The 5,766-nt window shown below is 42.6% G+C and overlaps 1 long non-coding RNA gene across 1 annotated transcript; it reads left to right on the top strand.

The window, feature by feature from the left end:
• The first annotated feature begins 4,275 nt into the window (after positions 1 to 4,275).
• LOC310770688 lies at positions 4,276 to 5,766 on the top strand. Its single transcript, XR_014552340.1, has 4 exons — positions 4,276 to 4,327; positions 4,497 to 4,589; positions 5,046 to 5,114; positions 5,520 to 5,766. It is a non-coding gene; the product is annotated as an uncharacterized lncRNA (long non-coding RNA).

Here is a 5,766-nt window from a genome sequence, read left to right as displayed (position 1 = left end):
ATTCCCAGGCGTGGCAGGGAAATATGTTTATTGCCCTGAAAAGGTATTCTCTATATACCAACCTCAGGGCATGAGAGAGAAGATGACCTGGTGGGAGTTCCATGCCTCTGCTTTTTATGAAACAGAAAAACAGAGATGGGTTGCTGAGAAAGGAAAGTGACACATCAACCTAAATGCACACACTAAAGAGACACTATTGGTTCTCTGCCCCATTCCTTTAAACAGTTACTCTCCCATCATCAGCCCAATCTTTCCAGTAGCAGCTGCATACTGACAGCAATGTAAAGCTTGGAGCTGAACTGGCAGGAGCATGTAGCATGGAGTTAACTGCTCTGTTTAGTGGATATATTGGTTGCAGGAGAGGGATGCTGTTACTTAAAATATTTGTCACTCAGAGCGTATGTCCATGCACTGAGGTTGTCACCTGTAGCCAGTGGCTAATGTTAAAATTTGGCTCATTTGTTTGGTTTTATATTGTTAACCTGTACCTTTTTTTGTTCTTCCAACAAGCGTTCATTCTCTCCTTGAAACATAACAAAGTTTGAGGTGTTGTTTTCCCCTCACTGTGACCCAGATGCAATTTGTCCACTGCATGGTAGCCATGGAATCACAGGTCAGATCTGCAGCTTTGTTCGCCCGAGAACCGGACAAATCTAGCACGTTTTATGTGCTGTAGCAGTTGAGTTGTGAGTTGTGAGTTGTGAGTATAGAAGAAAACCTAACGATCTAAGTTGAGTTGTGAATTGGTCTGGTGATGTCAGGCTACATCTTTCATCTTTTTTGTTTTCTTTTTTTCACAACTGTAAAACTCCCAACGGTTTATTCCCATGTAAATCCATGGATTCAAACCTTTGTTTTAAGGCAAGAATAGGATGTCATTATTTATGATTTGATATACTTGATAGTTAGCTACATTGGATTGATGTTAGAATGGACCTTCACTGAAGTACAAAACCTGTGTGTGTGTGTGTGTGTGTGTGTGTGTGTGTGTGTGTGTGTGTGTGTGTGTGTGTGTGTGCGCACGCGCTCACGCTCGCTCTGTTCAAAGACACTGTTTGAACAGCCCCATCACACCTAAAAAGGCCCGAGAAAGTGGTGGGCGGGTGATCTCACAAGTGTCAAGACCCCCCTTGAACTCTGGCCCACACTGTGACTGTGTGTGGGTGTGTGTGTGTGTGTATGTGTGTATGTGTGGGTGTGTGCTAGTTAATTAAGTAAAGAATGTTTCAATTGTAATCAAACAGTGTCGTACATGTTGGATATTGCTGTGAAATACAAATAGTTGGATTAAACTGTTCAAGGAATCGGATTCCCTTGATTTGTAATTTCATGTCACAAATCACCTTAACCTATCTGAGGTGCACAGTGTAATATTTGAAGCTGGGGTGAGGTTAAAGGCTATTTTAATATGTGACGTGCTCTATCAAAATCCGTTACATTGACCCTGAAGCACATTTTGCGTTTTATACACTGTTGTAAGAGGAGAATGTAAGCTTTCTGGTGATATGAAAATGATCTTTGTAGTCCAAAGATTGAGTGACATACACCCAAATATGTCTTGACTGTTTCAAAACTATGTTTTTGAGAAAAACGGGCTCCAAGTATGACAAAGTAAGTTTGTTTTGCTTGTCACTCTACAATTTATTAGCTTCAAAATGCTTTATTTGCTCACATCGGGTGAAACGCCTAAAAAGCCTAAATCAATATTTTCTCATAAAATCACGTTTCAACAGGGTTTCTACACAAACGGCCCATTGCTACATGTGAGTGATTTTTGTCAGAGCAGGTCAAATAGCAGGTTGACTACCATCTACACGTTATGGTGTCTGGGAGGGTGAGGACCATGCTTAAAATTCAAGGTTGTAATTTACAACAAGTTGACTCAAAACAAATCATACAGAGGCTGCCCACAGGGATTACAGTATTACATATTATACTTTGGGCCTTGCGATATGCAAAACTAAAATAAATCCACATTTCAGACTGAACTGATGTGGATTCTCACCTCCCTGTCATGTTCAAGTTGAATGCAGCAGTTCAGTGCCAAGGGGAGCAGACAAAACTGCTGCTATCTCATTGGCTGTCGATTATTGACATCTCTCCTCCTCTACTCTCTTCAAAGTCTCTCTCCTCAACTTTTCATTCAGTGTCAGAGTGAATGGAGTGGAGAAGAACAGAGGTGACATCCAGCTCAGCAACTACTGGGTACATGGCATTTGATTTGTCTAAAACAGGTAAGTGACTTTTTGACAAAGTAGTAGATAAAAAATGGGGCAGATACTGTATGTAGTCGGAGCTTTGGATGTTGAATGACATTGATCTGTGGGCTCTATCTATATCTATCTATATATATATATATCTATATATATATATATATATATATATATATATATATATATATATATATATATATATTACATATACACGGATGTATGGAAATAGCAGTCAAATAGCTTTATGTGCCTTTGATTGCTGTCCTTGTTTGTTCGTTTTCTTTTTCGTGTAAGGACATTGAGAGCAAAGTATACCGGAGTCAATTTCCTTGTATTCCTTCTGCATACTTCACCAATAAAGCTGATCTGAGCTCTATAATTTTGAATATCTAATTCTCTCTCTCTCTCTCTCTCTCTCTCTCTCTCTCTCTCTCTCTCTCTCTCTCTCTCTCTCTCTCTCTCTCTCTCTCTCTCTCTTTCCTTCCTCCTTATGTCACAGGCCAGCATGCAAAAAAAATTCAGTTTTTTTCCTGGGAGGATCACCGTTGCTTTCTGCAAGGGACCTCAAGGGTGTCTTCGCCAGGATCCAACTGATGCAGCTAAACTGCTCCAGGACAACCCTTCTCTGCAGGACATGTCTGCACCTCTGAGGGAGGAAATTGTGAGACAAAATGCCCTGACTGTGGTCCGTCAGAGAGGGGGGGATGCCTCAGACAGCACAGAGGTGCTGGGGGAATACATCCTGCAGTTTGGTAAATATAAGGGAAAATCTTTCCGGTGGCTTTTGGAAAATGACGTAGGCTACACAATCCACCTCATCAAGCAGACAGAGAAGGAAGAGGCTGCAGGAATGTTTATGACTGAGGGGCACAGCAAGGCCAGCTTGTTGTCATTTGTTTATTATGCCTTCAGCTTTGACCAAATCAAATCTGTTCTTTGTTGTGAGTGGGAAAAGCCCCCACCTCCCCCACCTCCAGCAGCCTCAGACGATGACGAGCTGGTTGGCTTTGGCTCCCGTGCCAAGAGCACCTGGGGGGAGGTGTGGGACAGCAGGGCTGATGGCTATGCAGCCTCCATCATGGGGACTAAGTCTTTTCCAGGGACTCAGAGGTACAGACTGCAGCAGTACCTGAGAAAGAAAGAGTCCACCTCGGTCTCCTGTCCACCAGTTCTTGCCTCAAGTGCACCTGAAGTCATGAGTAGGTGTTTTTCCCAGTATGCCCAAAATGTGTTGTTTTGTATTATTTACATAAAAAAAGTGTAATTACCTAGTGACTGAAGATTCAAATTAGATTTAGGCTCAATGGTTGAATGTGAGTCTGCTATATGATTGGATCTTTTTGTGTGTTGCCAGCTGCTGCTTTTACATCATCATCATCAGCATCATCATCATCATCATCTGCTGTACCAGGACACGCCACACAAAAGAAAACAGGTTTAGTAAAAGTCCACGCCTTTTGGATCGAGCCACAATGAATTGCTCTCCAAAACGGATCCATGAATTAAACCGTCCCTTTTGTGTTCTGTCCATGTTCTGTCCATGTTCTGTCCATGTTCTGTCCATGTTCTGTCCACGTTCTGTCCACGTTCTGTCCATGTTCTGTCCATGTTCTGTCCATGTTCTGTCCATGTTCTGTCCACGTTCTGTCCATGTTCTGTCCATGTTCCACTAATATTGTGTTTGCATGCTGATCTTCCTACTAACGAATAGGGTTCATGAATTGATCTCAACGGTGAGGGTAAGTTGATCCCCCCCCCCCCTTCGTGCATGTTATTTAAAGTATGAAAAGTCATCTTGCTTCCCCTGCTTAGACTAATAAAGGCTCAAATAGATTATTATGATTGAACTTCAACCCACACAGAAATGTGTATATGAATCAAGTGTGTCCATTATATTACCATTACATTTTTTTAAATATCAGAATGAAGTATGCCTTGAATTTATAAGACTTAGCAGGTGAAGCCAATTTTTGGTAGTTTGTGCATTTACCAAGACCGATTGTTTCATGTTTCTAAGTAAATAATGTCTGTTTTAGGGCCATCTGCTTCAGTGTCCAGACGAAGTGCTCCACCTGCTGACACCCAAAGGAAAGTGCACAAGAAACTAGTAGATGGTAATTGCAGTATAATTTGGCTCTCCATCTGCAATATATTTCTATTAATCCTATAAATACATTCTCGTGCACTATTGTATTTAAATCACTGGCTGATGAATGCCTCTTGTTATCCCATTGTCTTTCTGTCCTTGTCTTTCTGTCCTTGCATCTCCTGTCATGCCTACAGTGAAGAGACCTGTGCCGCTTCCTCCTGAGCTGCAGTTTATGGTGAAAGAGCTTGGAAGTCCGCAGCAAACCGAGAGGACTGTCTCAGCACCAGGTGTGTATCATGGGCTGACTTTCATATTCACTTTTAAACTGTGGCCCATATGACTCGTATGGGGCTTTCTGACTGGCGCCCCGGTACCGTTCCCGAGCACACTTGTCTTCAAATTGCCCCCAGTTTCGGAAACATTTGACGAGTGTGAACGTTGCGTTCCGTTCCACACTCGGTCGCGCAACAGAGAACCCTGACAGGATCCACTTGAAAAGGTGGTCTGGGGAGCGCCCTGGCGTGCACGGGCACGGAACACTTGCCAGTGGGAAAGCCAACCGTTCCGAACCTCATAGACAACACACGGAGCAAGGATAAACTCCAGGCATAGTTGATGACGCAAGTGCACTCTGTTCCGTTTCCGAGCACGGAAGAAATGTTAAATGTGAAAGGTAATACTGATAAAACTCAACTGAATAAGAAATTAAAATGTGTGAATGTTCTCCTTGTCCTCCTTGTCAGCTGGTCCTTCTGCTGTTGGTCCCTCAGAGAGAGACAGACTGGACCCTCATACACCAGAGACACCACACAGTAAGAGGTTTTATAACTACGCTGAAGATGTTACTGTGGACAGAATATGTTTTCAAGTATTGTACAATCTGTGATAATAATAGAATGTATCAAAATGGTGAAAAGACCACTGCTCATCTGTATCAGACTTTGCTGAGGTGCTGGAGCTTTAGAGTATCCAAATGAGTGGGAAAAAAAGCAGCATCTGCACACTCAAATGTGTGCAAAAATCGTGTTTATTGCAAGCTTTCGGTCAGTCATTCTTCAAGGCTTCCTGAAGAAGGTCTATGACCGAAAGCTTGCAATAAACATGATTTTTTTGCACAGATTTGAGTGTGCAGATGATGCTTTTTTCACTCATAATGGAATATGTATAAATGATGTCACTAATTATGTAAATTTTTATTTTTATCCTTGTTCCCACAGCTGCTCCTGTGGTTGCTGTTGCTGTTCCCCCACCGACACAGACACCAGAGAAGGATATACACCGTTGGACCTGTTCCCATCATCAGAAAATGTGGATGAAGATGGAGCTGGAATCTCTGGGACTGTGGCCTGGCCATCAACATAAGCTCAAGCCTGGAAATGCCCTTTCATTATGGCGTTGCCCTCCACAGGCAGAACTCATTGAGACTGTGTCAGCGCTCCCATCGCGCAATTTCTTTCAGCTCCA

This window comes from Poromitra crassiceps (genome assembly GCF_964638095.1).
Source record: "Poromitra crassiceps genome assembly, contig: HAP1_SCAFFOLD_171, whole genome shotgun sequence".
In the NCBI taxonomy this organism is placed as follows: domain Eukaryota; kingdom Metazoa; phylum Chordata; class Actinopteri; order Beryciformes; family Melamphaidae; genus Poromitra; species Poromitra crassiceps.
The sequence above is the reverse complement of the archived record's forward strand: the minus strand, read 5'-3'. Positions and strand labels throughout refer to the sequence as shown.